Source organism: Palaemon carinicauda, chromosome 3 (genome assembly GCF_036898095.1).
Source record: "Palaemon carinicauda isolate YSFRI2023 chromosome 3, ASM3689809v2, whole genome shotgun sequence".
NCBI classification, from domain to species: Eukaryota; Metazoa; Arthropoda; class Malacostraca; order Decapoda; family Palaemonidae; genus Palaemon; species Palaemon carinicauda.
The window spans coordinates 60,945,183-60,966,783 of NC_090727.1; the positions used below are offsets into that span (position 1 = coordinate 60,945,183).

Sequence of the window (21,601 nt, forward strand, 5' to 3'; positions counted from 1 at the left end):
TCTTCCCTTACTGGGATATTATATCTTATCATTTTGATGTTATTAAAGACGTCCGTCTTCTACTATAACTCTTGATTAAACCACTAATTGTTATGTTGATTTTAATTCGTTCCCTTCTAGTTAATGAAGTTTGGGTTCGTTTCTCTGGTACTATTTCACTGGCCGGCACAGGTTGAGCCCAGAAAAGGGATTTTGATGAAGGAAAAATCTATTTCTGGGCGAGAGACCTGTGCCGCCCAGTGAACCCACCCTAGTTGCTCCCCCCCTGATCAGACCCCAAACTTAAGGGTGCTGTAAGGAGTGATGGGCAAGCGTGGGTAGAGTTAGTAGTACTGATCTGCGCGGCAGGGGAGGTTGAACCGCACCTCACTATTGAGGGATTTCGAAGACCTCTGGTATTTCGCCCCAGTTTATACCGACACCATTAAGTGAGCGAGCTAGTTCAACCTAGCATTCCTATACATTTTTTCTCTGGTAATATTAGCAGTTATATTCCTTAGAAATGGTGCAATAGGAGCATTTCACTGGGCGGCACAGGTCTCTCGCCAAGAAATAGATTTTTCCTTCGTCAAAATCCCTTTATTATTACTAGCCAAGCTACAACCCTAGTTGGAAAATCAAGATGCTATAAGCCCAAGGGCTCCAATAGGGAAAAATAGTCCAGTGAGGAAAGGAAATAAATAAATGATGAGAATAAATTAACAATAAATCATTCTAAAAACAGTAACAACGACAAAACAGATATGTCCTATATAAACTATTAACAACGTCAAAAACAGAAATGTCATTTATAAACTATAAAGAGACTCATGTCAGCCTGGTCAACATAAAAACATTTGCTGGAAGTTTGAATTTTTGAAGTTCTACTGATTCAACTACCCGATTAGGAAGATCATTCCACAACTTGGTAACAGCTGGAATAAAACTTCAGGCATAATGCAATATAAATTTAGGATTTTTAGTCATTAATACTATGTGAATGATCCAAGGAATTAATAAGTAAAATATTTACCGTGCTGTGATTTAATTTACCTTTTCTTGTTTGTTGGGCATTATGAGGTAGGTTGGCCCTTGGTGAGAAGGGAAAATCCCTATGGTTAAATCTTCTTTAGGGGTGTCATCATCAGCAACTTCTTCTCCTTCCGAGTCAGACACTTTCTCTACCTCGAGTCAGACACTTTCTCTACCTCCTCCACTCTTGCATCCCTCATGTTAATTTGGCCAATTGGGTTCTGAAATCAAGGACGCAATGATTAAACTTTTACATGACTAGGTGTCGGTTTCCTATGGGCGAAAATGATAACATATGAAAACCATTGTCACAATACTGAAATATCCTATTCGGTAAGAATGTTCCACCTGTTATACTGCAAAAATTAAAATTGTAACCAGACCAAATAAGACTATATGAGCTCTAAACAATCTAAATTCTTAATACAGGGTTCTTAAATCTAATACCTGTACCAGTCCAGTAGCGTATATCTCATACTCACTTGCTCATTAGGACTTTCGAACAAGTATTCAGTATTTGACCAGTGAGAGTAAAATCCCGCCAAGCCGAATGCCACAAGTTTACAGGTTGGCCGTCATTTCAGATGAACGTAAACATACGCTCTGCCTCATTTTTTGTGTTACACTGTGAGATATCTTTGTTCTGCATCCTTTTTTATTCATTTTGATTCATTAACACTAGAACATGGGTCCAAAGAAAATTTTAACTAAAACCAAATAAGACTATTTGAGTTCTAAACAATATGAATTCTTAATACAGGGTAATTAAAACTAATACCAGTACCTGTCCGGTAGTATACATCTCATACTCACTTGATCATTAGGACTCTTGAAATATATGAACATTTTGCCTATCAACACGCACCAACATCTGCGTGCATGGCCATGCTTGACCTTTGTTAACCACCCTTGAAGTGTTGGCTTATTGTCTTCTTTACTAAGCAGTAACTTTTATTTGCATTTCGTCGAAGAACATTCTGAAAGACAAAGAGAGGAGTCAATCACAAAATCTTGCAATTTTATAAGACTACAGTACTATGAATAAGATTTCTCATTTTAAAGGTTTAAAGGCCGCTCATGAATGGCAGAGGCAGGGGACAGTGACATTGCCATAGCAAGCTTGATAATGCCCTAAAGACCGACTATATATATATATGATCAGCGCCCAAGGCCCCTCACCACCCAATAATAGGACCAAGGAGGGCCAGACAATGGCTGTAATGAGTGATCTTTTTGCAGGCAATGTAAAACAATATGCAAAGCAATGTGTTTTACTGCATTTTACAGTCTATGCAAAATACAAGACATTGAAAGTTAAACAACAAAATACTATACCTCATCTACAGACTACTGTACTCAATCATTTTCCTGTTAGCAAAACGTGATGATACATTGATATATATGGAAATAAAAATGGAAAAAAAAAATCAAATATGTGGGAGCAAATTGAAGGAGCAATGAATTACTACTTTGGTTATCACAAAGCTTTAATTAATGCACAGTAAAAGAAAAATAATTTCTTATAAGAATAACAAACAGCTTATTTATGTGAACTTGATGGATCTGTGATAGCTTGTTTTAAAAGCTGTGGATTATCAGTAAATATAATCAAAGTAATTATTGTATTGTTATAAAAAATAATTGTCTATACTGTATACAAATATAAAAAATTGAGAATGGTAGGCAACCTTAAACTCTCAAAAATACCCATAGAAGGCCTATCATTTAATTTGTGGTGGGACTATGTTCAACTACATCTAAAATATATATTAATACACTCAGGATCATATTTTTTTCCCAATAAGATATAACCAAATAATTATTCACGCATTAAAAAAAGAAGGAAGGTAGAGAAATTTGCTAATAGTGTATACATAGCACTACCATCCGAACTAGGTTGAGTCCCTTTGTCAGGCTGGGAGGAATGTAGAGAGGAGAGGTCCCCTTTTTTGTTTAATTTGTTTGATGTCGGCTACCCCCCAAAATTGGGGGAAGTGCCTTGGTATATGTATGTATGTATGTATGTATACAAATAACATTTAAATGTTTTGTCAAAAGCTTTGCCAAATGCCAACCTAAAAGAAAACTTGAAAATTATTTTCAAATACTGTAATGGCTCTTATGATTTTTTAGTTTATTGTTTACAAAACTTTACAACCAACGTCAAAACCAAAGTTTTATTCAATTCTATTTTATCAATAAAATGGAAACAACTCAGAAGACTTGAAAATTTAAACAATCCAAGATGACAAATTCGAAGATAATTTGTATTTTTCCTAACCATACAAACCTTAGCTATTTACAAAGGGTTTACTTTTAGCGCAGCTGAAATGACGAGCCAATAGTTTTTAACGAGGGTTAATTACCCCCGCGCTAGTTAGCGGGGGGTGGGGAAGGGTAGCTTGCTACCCCTCCCCCCTCCACACACCGGTGACTTGCTTCACTTCACTTAGAGGTAGGACTTGACTTGGGGGTCAGGGATGGCGGGCACATATGTGTAAATAGCTAAGGTTTGTATGGTTAGGAAAAATACAAATTATCTTCGGATTTGTCATTTGTTCCGTAACCGAAATACAAACCACGCTATTTACAAAGGGTGACTTACCCCTTAGGAAGGGTGGAAAGTCCCCAGCCTTACTGACTTCGGCTTTCCCGGGGGCTCGATCCCTCAGTGAGCAGCACTAGAGAGAGGGAGCCCCTGTACCTCACAGGTTCCTAGCATCGCTAGGAACGAGTGGCCTACATAAGCAGTGTGAGGAGGAGAGTGTGACTCGTCTTATGAAGTTGACCTTGAGACCTTCAGATAGGAATTCTAGGATAGGACATTCCCCATACCACCTCGTCAGGGTATGGGAGACGCAACAGTATTAAGCTTAATACTAGGAGCACAAAGAAGCATGGGTTACCTGCAGAGGTCGAGGTCAGCTATGCGAGGACCAGGATGCTGCTTCCCCAAGAGAGGGGAGAATGAAGAAAGAAGTAAGGGTCAGACATACTCTTTCATTCACGCAGACTAAGACGGGTAACAACGCCCTCAACCTACTGCTACTTGTCCAAAAAGGAGCCTGAGGTTAGACCAGCTGTTGTGCAGCCACCACAGGGCCGATAGAGAACGTATCGAGGCTCCTGTGGGTCACGTCTTGCAGGTAGTGGGCTGTGAAGGTCGTTTGACGCTTCCAGACCCCAGCTTGAAGTACCTGCGTCACAGAGAAGTTTCTCTTGAAGGCCAGGGATGTAGCAATACCCCTGACATCGTGGGCCCGAGGGCGACGTGACGGAGGAGGGTAAGGATTCAGGGCATGGTGGATAACCCTTCGAATCCAAGCTGAGATGGTGTTCCTGGTGACCCTCCTCTTTGTCCTGCCTGTGCTCACAAACAAAGCTCGCACATGAGGACGGACTGCAGCCGTTCTCTTCAAGTAGTACCTCAGACACCTCACTGGGCATAGTAGCAGCTGGTCTGGGTCGTTTGTTACAGAACGGAGACTCGCGATCCTGAAAGAGTCGAACCGAGGATCCGGCACTCCAGGATTCTGAGTCTTGGCCACAAACTCAGGGACGAACCTGAACGTTACCTCCCCCCATCCCCTTGAATGGGCGATGTCGTACGAGAGACCATGAAGTTCACTAACTCGCTTGGCCGAGGCCAAGGCGAGTAGGAAAGCCGTCTTCCAAGAAAGTGGCGATCGGAGGCCTGGCGTAATGGCTCGAAGGGAGGTCTCTTGAGAGACCTGAGGACTCGAACCACGTTCCAAGGAGGGGGTCTCACTTCCGACTGGGGGCAGGTAAGCTCATAGCTACGTATGAGTAAAGAGAGTTCTAGCGATGAAGAAATATCCACGCCCTTCAATCTGAAGGCCAAGCTTAAGGCTGAGCGATAGCCTTTCACTGCCGAGACAGAAAGGCGCATTTCTTCTCGCAGATACACGAGGAAGTCCGCTATTGCTGGAATAGTGGCATCGAGTGGAGAGATACCCCTTCCACGACACCAACCACAAAAGACTCTCCACTTCGCTTGGTAGACTCCCTCAGAGGACCTTCGCAGGTGCCGAGACATTCTCTCCGCAACCTGTTGCGAAAAGCCTCTCTCCGCGAGGAGACGCTGGATAGTCTCCAGGCGTGAAGCCGAAGCGAGGCTACGGCCCTGTGAGGGACACCGGAGTGGGGTTGTCTGAGAAGCTCGTGTCGTGGAGGAAGCTCCCTTGGGAGTTCCGTCAGGAGTTGCAGAAGGTCCGGAAACCATTCCGCGTGATGCCATAGCGGAGCTACTAGAGTCATGGAACAGTTGACCGATAGTCTGGTCCTGTTGAGCACCCTTCTCATCAGACAGAATGGTGGGAAGGCGTACACGTCGATGTTGTCCCACCGTTGCTGGAAAGCATCTTGCCAGAGTGCCTTGGGGTCCGGGACTGGTGAGCAGTACAGGGGCAGCTTGAAGTTCAAGGCTGTCGCGAACAAGTCCACCGTCGGGGAACCCCACAAAGTCAGGACTTTGTTGGCTATCTGAGGATCCAAAGACCACTCGGTACTCACTATCTGCGAAGCCCTGCTCAGACTGTCGGCGAGCACATTCCTCTTGCCAGGAATGAAGCGAGCTGATCGTGTTATCGAGTGGGTTTCGGTCCACCTCAGAGTCTCTACTGCAAGATGGGATAGATGTTGCGAAAAAGTGCCTCCCTGCTTGTTGATATAAGCCACTACCGTGGTGTTGTCGCTCATCACCACCACGGAGTGACCCGCCAGGAACCGTTGGTACTGCCGAAGAGCCAGAAAGACGGCCTTCAATTCTAGCAGGTTGATGTGTAGGCACTTTTCTGATTCTGACCAAAGGCCTGAGGCCCTCTGGTTCAGAAAGTGCGCCCCCCACCCTTCTTTTGACGCGTCCGAAAACAGAGTCAATTCCGGGGGGAGGACGAGAAGACTCACTCCCTTCCGCAGGTTCTCGTCGGCCAGCCACCACCGCAAGTCCGTCTGTTCCAGAGACCCCATTGGGATCAGAATGTCCGGGGAATCGGATCCTTGATTCCACTGGGACTTGAGCCGCCATTGAAGGGATCTCATCCTGAGGCGGCTGTTTGGAACCAGACGGGCCAGGGAGGATAGATGGCCTAAGAGACGCAACCACGATTGGGCGGGGAGTTCTTTTCGCCTGAGGAAAGGTTCCGCCACCCTCCTCAGCCTTGCTATCCGGTCGTCTGATGGAAAGGCTTTGTGGAGATTGGTGTCTATTAGCATGCCTAGATAAACCAGTCGTTGGGACGGCTGCAGAGAGGACTTCTCGAGGTTTACCACGATCCCCAGATCCTGGCAAAGATCCAGAAGCCTGTCTCGGTGCCGAAGAAGGGTCGACTCCGAGTCTGCTAGGATCAGCCAATCGTCTAGGTAACGAAGGAGACGAATGCCGTTCCTGTGCGCCCAAGATGAAATCAGGGTGAACACTCTGGTGAACACCTGAGGAGCTGTGGAGAGACCGAAACACAGCACCTTGAACTGGTAGATCTTGTTGTCTAGGCAGAATCTCAGGTACTTCCTGGAAGACGGATGGATTGGGATCTGGAAGTACGCGTCCTTTAGATCCAGTGTACACATGAAGTCTTGTGGTCTCACCGCAAGTCTGATCGTGTCTGCTGTCTCCATGCTGAACCGGGTTTGTTTGACAAACCTGTTCAGAGCTGAGAGATTGATGACGGGTCTCCAGCCTCCAGTAGCCTTCTTTACAAGAAAGAGTCGACTGAAGAAGCCTGGGGAGCCGTCCACGACCTCCTGGAGAGCACCCTTCTCGAACTTGGTCTCTACTTCGGCCTGAAGGGCCAGCCCCTTTGCCGATCCCATGGCATAGGAGCTCAACGACACTGGATTCGCTGTCAAAGTCAAAAAGTCAAAGTCAAAAACCTTTATTCCATTATAAAATGGTTATTCTGTTACATAACAATATACATTATTTACATAAAATTCACAATAATTGGATTGTAAAAATTTAGGATATATATACATTCAAGTAAAATTTAAAAAATATTGCTTAAGTTTCTTTTTGAATAAATCAGAACTAACATTTATACATTTTCTTATTTCCAGAGGTAGTTTATTCAGAACTAACATTTATACATTTTCTTATTTCCAGAGGTAGTTTATTCAGGGGAGGTTGAGATGACGTGAACGGGACGCGATAACCTTGGCTGATCACTGAGACCGTCCAAGCATCGGCCCCGTGTTGCTGCCACTTGCGGACGCAACGCTGAAGGCATCCCCCCACAGGTGGACACGCAGGGGGACTGCCACCCCTAGGGCTTGCGGCCGCGGCCGCCACCCCTAGGAGTCTTGCCTCCCCTGGAGGACTTACCGCCCCTCTTGACCTTGGCTGGAAAGGGCTGGGGCTTAGACACCACTTTCTTAGCTGCCGGTGCCTGTTTGGGAGCCTTACGAGGCTGTTGCTGCTGTTGTGGCGGGGCTGGAGGCTTATAGGGCCAAGTTGTAAGGGCCCTGTGGAGGAGGGAGTCCGTGCTGGATTTCCTCCACCTCTCAGCCGTTCGCTCCAAGTCCTGAGGCTCAAACAGGCTCTCCCCCAGAAGGGAAGCATGTCGGAGCCTACACACATCTACGGCGGGGACCTTCGGATGGAATCTCTCGGACACAGCATCGCGACGCTTCAACACCGAGTTGGCCCACAGGGTGGTAACCTGGTGCGCCAAAAACTCGATGGAGCGGGTGCCCGAGAGCAAGAAGGTCTCTAGGGCCTTCCTATTGGTCTCCTTGGACAAGTCCTCCGATCGCAATAGGATGCCCAGGGATCCTAGCCAGAAGTCCAGCCACGAAGTGGCCTGCATGGCACACTTAGCGACCTTCTCGTGGTTAAGGATCTCTGCCGCCGAGAACAACACCTGCCGGGCAGAGAGTTTCTCCAGGGGACCTCCCTTCGCCAGCTCCTCCACAGAGTGATGGAGAGGAAGAGCGAGGTTGTGCTCACCCAGGATCTCGAAATACCTCCTCTGCTGAAGGCGAGGAGGAAGGATGAGCTTGTTCCCGGCAGTGGAATGACTGGAGGAGGCAAGAAGTGCGAGCTGAGCGTTGGCTCTAGCTCTGGCACTCTTCAGCCCCCGAGACCAGGGTAGAGCTGCACTGGTCTTAGGGGCCTTCCGAACGTCAAACACTTCATCCAGAATCGTGTCTTTGCCTTCACGGGGGGCAATGACTGGATCCGTAAGTCTGTTAAGTGTCCTTATCAGGCTTAGGACCTGCCAGAAGGCATGTTCAGACTCTTGCTGTTCTCCTCCCTGCGGGCTGGCAGCTAAGTCTCCTGCCCCAGGAATCTCTTCCTGGGGTAATACGTGGACATTCCCCTAGGTAGTCGTGGGTTCCTGACGAATCCTTGCAGAGGACTTAGGGACGGTCTTGGAATCCTTGGGTTCCCTCCTGGGAGGGATACAGGATCCCAACAACGAGGTTCGAGGGGCCCATTCCTCACGAGACGATTCTCCTGCCTGAAGCGAAGTCTCCCCCCCTGGTGCCGAGGGGAAGACTACCGCCCCACTGGACTCACCTGAGGACGGAAAGGCCTCGTCCACATGAGAAGGAGAGAGTACTCGTGCAGGAGAAGGGACCTTCGAGACCGACCTCTTGGGAACCAACTTCGCCCTGGGGGAAGTCACCACGAAGTCCACTCCTCTCTTTCTCTTCAGTGTAGGAGAGACAGCCGCTGGTTTGTTACCTGGCCGGCGAGTGCTGGTTTCATAACCCTCACTAACTCCTTTGGAGTGGACACGACGGTACCTGCCTGAAAAGAAGGTGGGGAAGAATGCTGTACTGACCTGTCTTCGTCCTGCACTACCAACCTGTGCTTGGATGGAGGTGATCCCGAGTGCCGTCTAGGAGCACGCGTCCTTGCTGCTACCACCGGCTGTGGAATTCGCCGCGAACGATGGTCGCGCGAGGGCGAATGGTCGCGCGAGGGGGAATGGTCGCGCGAAGGCGAATGGTCGCGCGGGCGCGCAGGCGAGTGGGCGCGAGGGTGGGCAGGTAAATGAACACGTGTCCGAGGCGACGAACGCAAGCGTTGGCGCGACGGCGAGGGATCGTGCTGCCGCGTAGGTGAGGAAGATCGCTGGCGATGTAGATCCACAGGCGATCGATGACGAGCTGGTGAGTGCAGTCGCTCAAGTTGGCGATGGCGCGATGTGGTATGTCGACGCACTGGTGTGCGATGGTGAGCAGCATGCGCAGGTGAATGACCGCGTAATGGTAAGCGATGGCGAGCAGCATGCGCAGGTGAATGATCGCGTGATAGGGTGCGATGGTGATCAGCATCCGCAGGAGGGCGATCGTTCAGGGTCGTGCGATGAGGAGCAGCATGCGTAAGCGGGCGATCGTGCAGGGGCAAGCGATGGCGAGCAGCATGCGCAGGTGAATGATCGCGTGATGGGGTGCGATGGTGATCAGCATCCGCAGGAGGGCGATCGTTCAGGGTTGTGCGATGAGGAGCAGCATGCGTAAGCGGGCGATCGTGCAGGGTCGTGCGATGGCGAGCAGCATGCGCAGGAGGTCGATCGTGCAATGGCGAGCGATGGCGAGCAGCATGTGCAGGCGGGCGATCGCGCGATGGCGAGCTAGAAGCTGGCGAACCATGTTCCTTCAGGAGCGTTGGCGAACGTCGGCGCGCTAGTTGTCGCTGTTGAATAGGCGATACTAAGATCGCCTGTGCGCGCTGGCAAGCAGGTGAACGCTGGCGTGGAGGTAATCGCTGGCGCGTAGGTGATCGCTGGCGAGCTGGTGATCGCTGGCGAGCAGAAGGTCGATGCGTGTCCTGTGAGAGGACAGGTGGCGCGGCGCGTTCACGAGCAGGAACGGGAAGATCGCTGGCGCGTTGGCGAACATGTGTTTCTGACACACGCGCAGCACGATGTTGCGTAGCCACAGGACCAGGCAGATGGTGAGCAGGGAGTTCAGCAGGAACTAAAGGGTGGTCAGAGACCGCAGGGCGAGGGTCCTCAAATGAGCGCTGACGCTCGGAAGAGAGCTGACGAGCAGGAGAGCGCTGGCGAGGGGGGCGAACATCAGGAGAGAGCCGACGAGCAGGAGAGTCTTGGCGAGCAGGAGATCGTCGACGAGCAGGAGATCGCTGGCGAGCAGGTGAGCGCTGGCGAGCAGGAGAGCGCTTGTGCGCTAGCACTGCTCGCGTAAGGGAAGAATCCCTTAGCCCCGAAGGGACCGTTGCCCGTCGGGTGACGAGTTCTCCAGAAGGCGAAGATCCGGCAGGAGATGGTGAGCGGTCTGCAGAGAGGTTCAAGGAGGGCGGAGCAGTAGGTTGAGGCTGACGAGGAGAGTCCCCCCCCGGAGGACGAAGACCCAAAAAGGCGCCTCTTAGTCCCCTTGTAAGGGGAAGGGAGGCCCTTGTAGCGTAGAGGGCGGTGAGCCTTACGGCGGAGGCGGCCTCGGGGGAGATCGTCGGGACCATCGGTCCTCCGAAGGGGAGTCTCCGTCAAAACACTTCCCTCAGAAGGAAGCTGAACAGCAGTCGAGACCGAAGGACTCACTTCCCCCTTCGAAGGATGCACGGAAGGAGGAGGAGAGCCTTGAGCACCATCACCAGCAACAGCACCTGCGGCGGAAGGCCCAGCCACGTCGGAGGCCTCTGTCACCACGACGTCGACAATAGACAGAGGGTCTACCTCTGCTACCATCGGCGACTGCTTAACAGCGGCCCCCAACGAGACAAGGTCAATAAGAGTGACCCTGGAGGGCAAGCCCTTAAGCCCCAGGGACGACCAAATCTGTAAAAGATCATCACTGGATAAGGCATTATCAATAACCTCCCCCGGAGGAGGAGGGGGAACCGCCTCGCTATGGGAGGCGACGCCCTCTCCCCCCACCGAAGGTAGGGAAACAGAACAAGGGCCTGCGCTCCCACTCGGACGACTCTCCTTAGGAGGCGGACGAGGGGGAGCTTCGGAGGAGGTTTGGGCGGCGGAAGAAGAGTCCCGAGAACCTTCCTCCTTCAAGGCTAACCCCGGAGGAGAACGGTCTCTCTTGGACTTCTTCTTACGCCGACGACCAAACCTCTCCCCCTGGGAGGCAGACCACTCCCTGCACTCACGGCACATGTTCTCCTGGTCACACCGACGGCCCCGACATTGAGGGCAGAGGGTGTGTGGATCCGTATTAACGTCCGACATAAAAGTCCCACAAGGACGGCCGGCGACTCCAGGGCATGTACGCATAGTAAAGAAAATAACTGAAGGTCAACTTCCAACCAACACACACGCTGAAAAGAAAAAGCAGAAAATTAAAGGCTGTCACGAAGGCGATGAGCAGACACGTCTGATCACCGCCGAGCCAAAAGTGAAGTGAAGCAAGTCACCGGTGTGTGGAGGGGGGAGGGGTAGCAAGCTACCCTCCCCCCCCCCCCCGCTAACTAGCGAGGGGGTAATTAACCCTCATTAAAAACTATTGGCTCGTCATTTCAGCTGCGCTAAAAGTAAACCCTTTGTAAATAGCGTGGTTTGTATTTCGGTTACGGAACAACTAACGATTTTTGTTACAACAATACTACTAAAATCTAAAATATGGAAAACCTTAACCTTACCTTATTCATACATTACAGGGTATTCCTGATAGGATAAAGAATTCTCCACAGAGGTTCATATTTTTCTTAGACTAGGGGATATTCATGTTACTAACTGGGAAAAATTTGCTAATGCATTATAAAAAAATAATTAAAATTCAAAATTACCTGCAAAACTCTGACCCAGTCTTCCACCAGTGCTGTGTTATCTGCAGTGAGGTAGTAAGTCTTCTTGCCCGTGTTGACTTCGAAAGTGTGAGCTCCTTCTGAATGGGTAACTCGACAAACTTCGTTGAGAGTAATTTGGCCTGCGGGTTTCCGATGAATGTCGCTCTGATTCGTGGAAGATATGAAAATCCAAAACTAATAAACACTGTACTTTGGTACTAGTTCCTTGCTATTACCAAATAATGAAATTAAAAGATTTTTTTTTTTTTAATTTCACATCCAAATTATGTCTCAATTACTGTACTCAAAACTCCCAACTTTTTTTTTCAAAGTTAATATACTCTTAACCAAATTAATCAGTGAAATATTTTCCATAACATTCTTAACAGTGATATACCCACCTGTTCTGAAGACGCTTCCTCTGTGTTAACATACATAGTTTAACACTAATCTCCAACTATGTATTGCTAATACCAGTTAAAAGGTTACAAAATATACCACGTGACACATAAGTAAGTCGGAGATTAAGTTTGAAAATGTTTTAACTGCATCTCATGGAATTCTTTTCTGCCTATAAATTCATTCAATTAGGAAAACTGGAAACCCAGGGATACTGAGCTAATTCATTGCATCCAACACATATAGAACTTTGGTTTTTATCTCTAGTTGAAATCCAATTCTACCCTGAGAAATTTTTCAGATTAGGGGCTGGAAAGATGGGGATACTGAGCTGATCTATTGGATGTAAATTGTGCTAAAGGGGTTTTCTTTTCATCTCTATTACTAGAGACCACAGTTTATGAACTGTATTCAAAGCTACGAAGCAAATGTAAGTCACCTTTTTTAAGGTTATAAATGAAATAAACCTTAAAACACGAAAACAGTGGGAAAAAAAGAACAGTTTCATATCTTTAAATGTTACCTAAAAGAATTATTTACCTTTTAAGGTTATTAATTTAACAATTCTTTTCAAGATACTTTTGTATAGATATTTTTTTACATTTATTCTTGGACTGAAAATCAAAATGAGAACTACTCCGTACATGAATAATTAACATAAAAATTTATAAATTTGTGGGTAGTGACTATAATACTATAACCCACTAACCTGACTTTTCCAATAGGTGAGTGTTCCCTCCTTTAGGACGAAGTAACACTTCTTCCATGTTTTCAGTTTCCCACCAAGTTTTATAAGATAGCCATTCTTTTCCAGGGAACTTTCTCTCCGAGGTGACACTGTCCCTATGCTGTGGAAAAACCAATTCAATTGTTATTAATGAAAAAACTTACAAAAATTAAAACTGAATACATTACTTATCCTTCTGAGGAGATATAACAAGGATTCATTTCATTTCTATAAATTTTTAATCCCTTATTTTTGTAATATTATAGCCCACAATAAAATGTTCCATAAAGAACAATATTTAATTTCCTGATAAGCAATGTATTTCCTAGCCCCTCCTTGAATCGAAATGATTGATTTTGAAAATTACAAAATTAACATTACTCTAAGTTTTGTACTATTGCGACAGAATACACGGCCTAATAATTTTTCTATTATCAGAAAAATTAGAAGATTCATATTTACTTTTATCTTTCACATAATATATCATTAGAACAAGCACACATACACTTATTGATCACTGTAATAAAGCTTGTAATTTATTTCTATAAACCTCCCTTACTATTCATATAGCTTTTCTCTTGAAGCTTGGCTTATACAGTGTTAATGTTTAAATATAGTATAACATGTGGCTTTACACTTGCAATCATTTTATAGGTTTTAACTGCTAATATATAGCTATGTGAAAATAAAATGCAATAATAAAATATCAGTCTTGAGAAATGAAAAATATGAATATACGTATCAATGTTTTCCACGATTCAAACTATCATTAATAGGTTTTATCTTAAAATTTATCAAAAACAAATGAGAACCATGCCTAACTTCAATGAAATTCATAGCTAAAGATGAGGGGCTGATCCTAAAGTTTTATTTCAACCTTTATGAAGTGGAATCTAAGTACAGTATAGTGAAAGAAATTATTACTCTACCAGTACTTCATTGTGATTTAATGTTACCAACTTACGGCATTATTTAGTTTTGGCATTACTAGATGATCTTACAATTCTTGTTTCAACCTTCATGAAGTGGAATTTAAATATGAGAGAAATTATCCCCCTACCATTACAGTACTTCATAGCAATTTAACGTCACCAATGTACGCCATTATCTAGTTTTGGCATTAAAGTGAGCCCTCGCTACTTCGTGGTTCGACCATCGCGGATTCACCACTTTGCGGATTTTTTTCATAACCCATATATATAAACATATCGTGGATTTTCCGGAAATTTTGAAAATACCGCGATATATGAAGACCCCAAATACGATATTTCGTTACCTGTAATTCCATTAATACTGTAATTAGTAATATCTGCTCTTACTGATTGTTCATTGCTTTACATATGACATAAAATTCAGTACAGAAAGAAATAAAACACGAAAAGAGAATGTGATCATACGATAATTCAGTATACAGTACGTAGTAAAATTAAATCGAACATGAAACGCAAATCAGATGCAGTCATACCGTATTAGAATGGTGTAAGGCTGCTGATGGCTACTACTGTACTACAAATGTAATGGATGTGCATCTTTTCCATGAATCTTTTGTATGTATACGTACGTAGTACTGCATCTAATAATAATCTTTGTTGCAAAAATCACATCTCGAATAAGCGTACGAGAGAGAGAGAGAGAGAGAGAGAGAGAGAGAGAGAGAGAGAGAGAGAGAGAGAGAGAGAGATTGACACACATAGAATGAAAAATGAAACAAAAACAGTGATGAGAGAGAGAGAGAGAGAGAGAGAGAGAGAGAGAGAGAGAGAGAGAGAGAGAGAGAGAGATATCCAATAAAACACACAATAGGACAAGAAACAAAAACAGTGATGAGAGAGAGAGAGAGAGAGAGAGAGAGAGAGAGAGAGAGAGAGAGAGAGAGAGAGAGAGAGAGAGAGAGAGAGAGAGAGACATATCCTACAACAAAACAAGCGTAAAATAGCGTACGTAAAGCTGTACTGTATACAGTACGTAAGGTACCTTGTACTTTGAATTGGTAACTACTACGTAGCATATAAGACGGATTGTGATTGGTTCAAGCGCTGATAGATGACGAATCAGAACCTAAGTTTTGTAATCTAGCCTGTGATTGGTGTTTTGACCACTTCTCCAACCTCCAGCATCTTTTCGTGGCCACTTTGTCTGCCGCTCTATCGCTGTGTAGATGTTGCTACGTTATTGTGAACTTTAATCTGTGCTATGCGTGACTGTTTTAAGTTGAACTTTTTGTTGAACTTTCTGTTAAACATTACTGTACAATGGCTCCCAAGCGTTCTGCTTCTACTAAGGCTGGTAGTGAGCCTAAACGCCACCGAAAGATGATGACGATTGCTGAGAAGGTGACGCTTCTCGATATATTAAAAGAAGGCAGAAGTTACGCGGCCGCAGCCCGCCATTTTGGAGTGAACGAATCCACCGTTCGCTACATCAAGAAGGACAAGGCAAACATTAGAAAGACGGCTACCATCACCTTTAGCAGATCAGCTAAGCGAGTCGTTACCACGCGTAATAAAACGATCGTACGCATGGAAGGTGCTTTAGCAGTGTGGATTGCCGACTGCCGGAAGAAGAACATAGCCTTGGATATGAACACCATCCGAACCAAGGCTTTGAGCTTGTATGAGAATTTTGCGGCAAAGGAACCTCAAGACGACGATGGCGACCATGCTGAAGAGGAAGATTATGTAGATGAACCTCAACCAGGGACATCCACTGATTCCTAGCCTCAGAAACAACGTTTTTCCGCCAGCAAAGGATGGTTCGCGAAGTTTCAGAAACGCTTCGCCCTGAAAAGCGTTTCCCTGCATGGCGAGGCTGCTTCCGCTGACACTACCGCTGCTGAAACTTACGCGAACGAGACTTTCAAGAACAATATCGCTGAAGGTGGATACAAGCCGGAACAAGTGTTTAATATGGATGAGACCGGCTTGTTTTGGAAGAGAATGCCGTCGCGAACTTTCCTGTTCAAAGAAGAAGCCAAAGCCTCTGGCTTTAAAGCGTTCAAAGATCGCGTAACCCTCGTGATGTGTGGCAATGCTGCTGGATTTTTGCTAAAGCCGGGGCTTATTTACAAGCTGAAAAATCCTCGCGCTTTGAAAAATAAAAATAAGAATCTCCTTCCCGTGTACTGGATGCATAATCAAAAAGCATGGATTACGAAGATGCTGACTTCCAACTGGTTCCACCAGTATTTTATCCCGCAAGTCAGCAAATATCTCTTAGAGAAGGGCTTGCCATTCAAGATCCTTCTCCTTATGGATAACGCTGGTGGACACGCAACTGACCTGTCGCATGAGGGCATTCAGGTTGAGTTTCTGCCACCCAACACCACGTCATTAATTCAACCGATGGACCAGGGGGTTATCAGGGCGTTCAAGGCCCTCTACACGAAGAATACCTTGGCGAACCTCGTTGCGTGTGTGGATGCTGCCCAAGAAGATGAAGATGAAAATTTCAATTTGAAGGCGTACTGGCGGAAGTACACACTAGCCACGTGCCTGCAGAACATTCAGAAGGCACTGCAAGAAATGAAACCTGCAACCATTAATGCGAGCTGGAAGAAGTTGTGGCCCCAGATTGTTTACGACGAGGGATTTACACCGTCTGAAATTCAACACTCTGCAATACGCAAATCTGTGCAGTTGGCTGCGATAATTGGGGGTGACGGGTTTGGCGACATGACGACTGAAGACGTCGACGAGTTGTTGGACTGCCATTCCCAGCCGCTAACTGACGCAGACCTAGAAGACCTGACAAAATCGGCCAGTGAAGAAGAGAGTGAAACGCAGGAAGAGACCCAAGAAAATGTCGAAGAAACGGGCTTAACATTAGAACGGCTTGCCAAGTTCTGCAACCATGCGAAGGAGGTGAAAGAAATGTCGCAAGAGTGGGACGAGGATATGGTTCGGTCTATGCAATTCTGCAACAAGATCGATGACGACATGACTCCCTACAGGATGCTCTTCGAGCAAAAAAAGAAGCAGCGGCAGCAACTTCCGATCACAATGTTCTTCCAGCCTCGCAAAAAAAGAGCCAGTTCCTCCTGCTAGTACGCCTTCGGAAGAAATTGAAGAAGTGTCCCAGGAAGAAGTTGAAGAGGTGTCCCAGGAAAAGACACCTCCGTCTGAAGGGACATGAAATACTATCATTGGCTGCACAGTAGAAGACATCATCAGCTTCATCATCATCATTTCTACTGTGCAGCAAATTCATCGCTATCATCATTCAAGTTTTTCTTCAACTTCTTTCGTGGTGAGTACAGTAACAATCTTTATTTTTTACTTTAATATTCTAACATTTTAATATTTGTGCCTGTTTTAGTTTAGTATGCATTAAGTTAAAGGGAAGGTTTTAAAAGTCTGAATATACATGTTATAACCTATCATATTTTTTTGTTTAAAATTTACATTTACAGTACGTACGTAAAACAACTCTCTCTCTCTCTCTCTCTCTCTCTCTCTCTCTCTCTCTCTCTCTCTCTCTCTCTCTCTCTCTCTCTCTCTCTCTCTCTCTCGTAAATTGTTTTCCTGCTTTGCTACGTATGTACTGTATGATTTTATATAGATACGGTAAATAATATTTGTAATAACACATTTTCTAAAAGCTTTTACTGTAACATCATTATTTATCACTTTCATCATGCGCGTTACATGCCTTCATTTGTTTACTGAGCGTGGTTGTTTACTGAGCGTACTTTATGACGCCGTCGTTTCAGGCAGCGTAATAAAGAAAAACATTTCATTTGGAAGTCATAAGAAAAATTAAGTAAAACATTGGTAAATAACAAAATCAACATACTGTACTGAATAATCAATATAATCGAAGCAAAAACTAACCTATACACAGATGTGTAAATTCGTTTGTTTCTTCATTATGATCAGAGATAAACGTAAACAAAACCTTGGTTGCCATTTTTTATCGATCTTTTTGGCGTGTTTAGGAAACGCATGATATAAAATCGCCTTTAATATTTGTGCCTGTTTTAGTTTAGGGTACTGTAGTACATGCATTAAGTGTTCTGTACATTAAAGGGTAGTTTGTTAACAGTACTACGTACAAGGGAAGGTTTTAAAAGTCTGAATATACATGTTAAATAAATATGTAAATATGGTGTCACTACTTCGCGGATTTTCACCTATCGCGGTAGGGTCTGGAACCTATCTACCGCGATAAACGAGGGCTCACTGTACTCGCTTATCTTAAATTCTTGTTTCAACCTTTATGAGGTAGAATTTAACCCTTTTACCCCCAGGCTATTTGGAACTTTCCAACCCTTAACCCCCAAGGGTTATTTTTATTCAAGCACATTTTGCAGTACGATTTTTTCTAAATTGCTCTAACAGCCTTAATTTTTGTCATAGAGAGGTCAGGTTGGTCTCATTCTCTTGGAAAATGCCTGAAGTTTCTCAAAAAATTATCAAAAATATGCAAAAAAAAAAATGTAAATAGCAGTTTTTTGCAAGAACGTACCGGTGCGTCCATGGGGGTAAAGGGATGAGTTTTGTGAAACTTACCAGTACGTCCTTTGGGGTAAGAGGGTTAAGTATAATGAAAGAAATTATCGACCTAACAGTACATGTGCTTCATTTTCATTTAACAATGTTACCAATATACGCCATTATCTAATGTTGGCATTAATTCCATATTTTACAGCTTTGCTCCCTTCATTACAATGCAGAAACAACCCACCTAAAAGCAAAAGCCTTAACTTTAAGAGATATAGCATATGCTGTATCTTCAGAAAATATAAATTAAGCTGTCAAATTCAATGTTCATACAATAATTCGGAAAATGTGTATAAGTATCTCAGCTTTAATAAAGTGTTGCATTCTAATCTTACATACCTCTGAATTCAAAACCACAGTTTATTAATCACAGCACTTGCAAATCAAAAGTCTTAGCAAACTTAAAAAAAAGAGTCACCGTCCCAAACAATGTCGTCCGGGCTTCCATCGAAAATATATTTCACATCTAAAAAACCTTCATTGTTAAAATAGTCAAAATTAAATACATTTTGGTTCTGCTCACAAGTTAATATTTATTTTAGTCTAAAAAACAAAATAAAAAATTTTAAGTAATTTTTATTTTTCCTAACATACTTACCGAGAACTACTTTCTTAGGAGTTACCTGTAATCTCCTCTCTACCGACCAGAGTTTTGTGTAGTATACCCTACGTCCGTTTTCTATGGAGGACTAACCCAGGAGTAAGGAGAACGTGCCCTGCGGGTAGACCTGAGCTAGGTTGGCATCAGCTTGGGTCCCGTTAGTCAGTAAGTTCCTCGGATGGTGCAAAAAGTCCCTGCAAGGGCAGAAAGGCACTCGGGGAAAGTAGGGAGGGCCATTACCCGAAAGTAGTTCTCGGTAAGTATGTTAAGAAAAATAAAAATTACTTAAAATTTTTATTAGTTCCAACACAAATACTTACCTCGAACTACTTTCTAAGGAGACTCACACTTTAGGAGGTGGGAGTGTCTTCCTGACCTTCAGACCCAGCTAAGCGGACGACAAGTGACCTAGATATGAACTAGACTCTATAAAAACTGGGAAAAGAACGATAGGGTAAACTACACAAAGAGCTCACGTTAGTGTCTAAATACTCACCCTTTAAAAAATCTTCTGATGCTGAGTCCAGTGACAAAGTTGCAGAGACGTGTTCTTCATTGGTTACATATGTGTGGTTATCTCCGGTAGGGATAGGAAACGGGGATTAGGGTGAAAAGGAACGAACCTGTGTCTCCTGGTTTTGCTATCCACGATTGTGCCTGGGGCTTCACCGTTAAATCACTTGGAGCGTGGAGATGACTGTCCCAATGGAGAACCCGTCCAAAGACTGATGGATTATCATTATAATTATTTACATATACATTATACAGTATATATGATTATCATTGTTATATGTACCTTTATTGCTAATACACATTTAGCATATATGTTGTGTTAGGAATACATGTATGCAAGTATTATTGTTTATTGGAGCATAGGGAATACTATGTAGCATTTATATAATCTCATGTGGCATGCATTTCATATTTTAATTATCTGGTATTATTGCAACCAGTCTTTCCCGTAGCCCGCCACTGTTCACAGCTCCTCCAGTGTATTACGTTTATTTTGATTACTTTCACTCATTATATGGCTTAAGAACTTACGCAAGTGTTTCTGTGAAAACCTTATTTACTTTATATCTAATGATAACTAAGATGGCGCAGTGATTGATTTGCCATAAGTGAATTTCGATCATTTAGTGAACTTCTTCAACCAGCCTGGACAATGCAAGAAGTGTTTGTGTTCATCGTAACCAAGTTCGTTAGCAGTTGTGAACCATAACTTCGTTTGGATGTATACACTGACAGTGACTTTGTTTTGTGATTACAGTGACTATATAGGGCTGTGTTTATTTAGCAATCTGAGATTAGGGCTAATGTGCGTCGGCCATCCGCAGCGGCCGGAACAAGAGCGTCACATTCATACTCAGCTGCGTTCGAGGGGAGAATAACGGCTCTTGCTGTGCATGCAACAGCCACGGCAGTCACAGTGTTACCAGATACAGCATAGCTCTGTTGCCTCGAGCTATTGTACTCGGTGATTGGCTACCGTTTGTGACGTCATTGTGACGTTACCACTGACGGCATTGAGTGATATTTTCTCTTGGATTGAATTGAAAGGACATTGAGCAAGTCCTTCAGTAAAGAGAGCAGTGCATCAACTGTTATTTATTGAAAGTAATAACTTCCATTGGGCTTTGCATTATGAAAGGAACAAAATATTGGAGAGATTACTCTTCAATTACTCTTCATTCTTAGTTCAACACTGATTGAAGATTTAAATAACTGTATGGTAGGGGATTCCTAAAGATCAAATGAGAAATAAAAGTACAAATCACGAACTAAATTAACCTGTATCAGAACCAAATGAATTGTTCAACAACTTACAAGTCACCATCAGGGTTGCCAGGTTTTCAAAATGAGAAAAGGCCAACGTCTGATCAACTGCAACTTTTAAAGGCCAACCTAATAGTAGAAAAAGGCCAAAAATATAGCATTTAAGGCTAACCAATTTCAAAAAGGCCAAATTTTGTTATCTAGCACGAAAAAGGGCCAAATTTGGAGTTTTATGGGCCCAAAAAGGCCAACCTGGCAACCCTGGTCACCATGGATATTTAATCTAGTCTTACTTGAATATCCTAAACAATATTAACCCTGAATAAAGAACATGTGAACAATACTAGGTTAGTGGATATAAAGCACAAAATTACCAATGTGCATATGTACAGTATGAATTGCAGATTTAACATGTTAGAAAATTAATAATTCCTAGTACTTAGGAGTGAATTGTTATACTTATGGAAGGGAATTTAAAAGCAAATTGTACATCAACCATACCATGCTTTAAAGTCTCCAACACACTGAACAATAACATGCAATGAAAAGAATGTAATTTGTCACCTTCCTGTAATTTTTTAATCTTACTAAATGTTCAATGGTTATTTCATACTTAGTTCAAATAACACATAATAAGACATAGTTCATATGAATTTCTGGTTATATTATTTTTCTGTACAAAAATATATTCTAGCTGTACGCGTACACTTACACTACAGTATACAAAAGCTGTCTCCATATTAATTATCGAGTCCAAATTTCATTTCAATTTTCATAAAGCTGAGGATTTAAACATCTAGTACATATAGGACTGTCTCCCGATTTAATTTTGCTTTAATGAATGCTTCAAGTACTACGAACAACCA

General features: G+C 44.0%; 1 pseudogene; it reads right to left on the reverse strand.

Annotated features, from left to right (window-relative positions):
- Window positions 1–21,601, reverse strand: part of LOC137632060 (uncharacterized protein CG43867-like) — a 116,417-nt pseudogene that overhangs the window by 76,487 nt on the left and 18,329 nt on the right.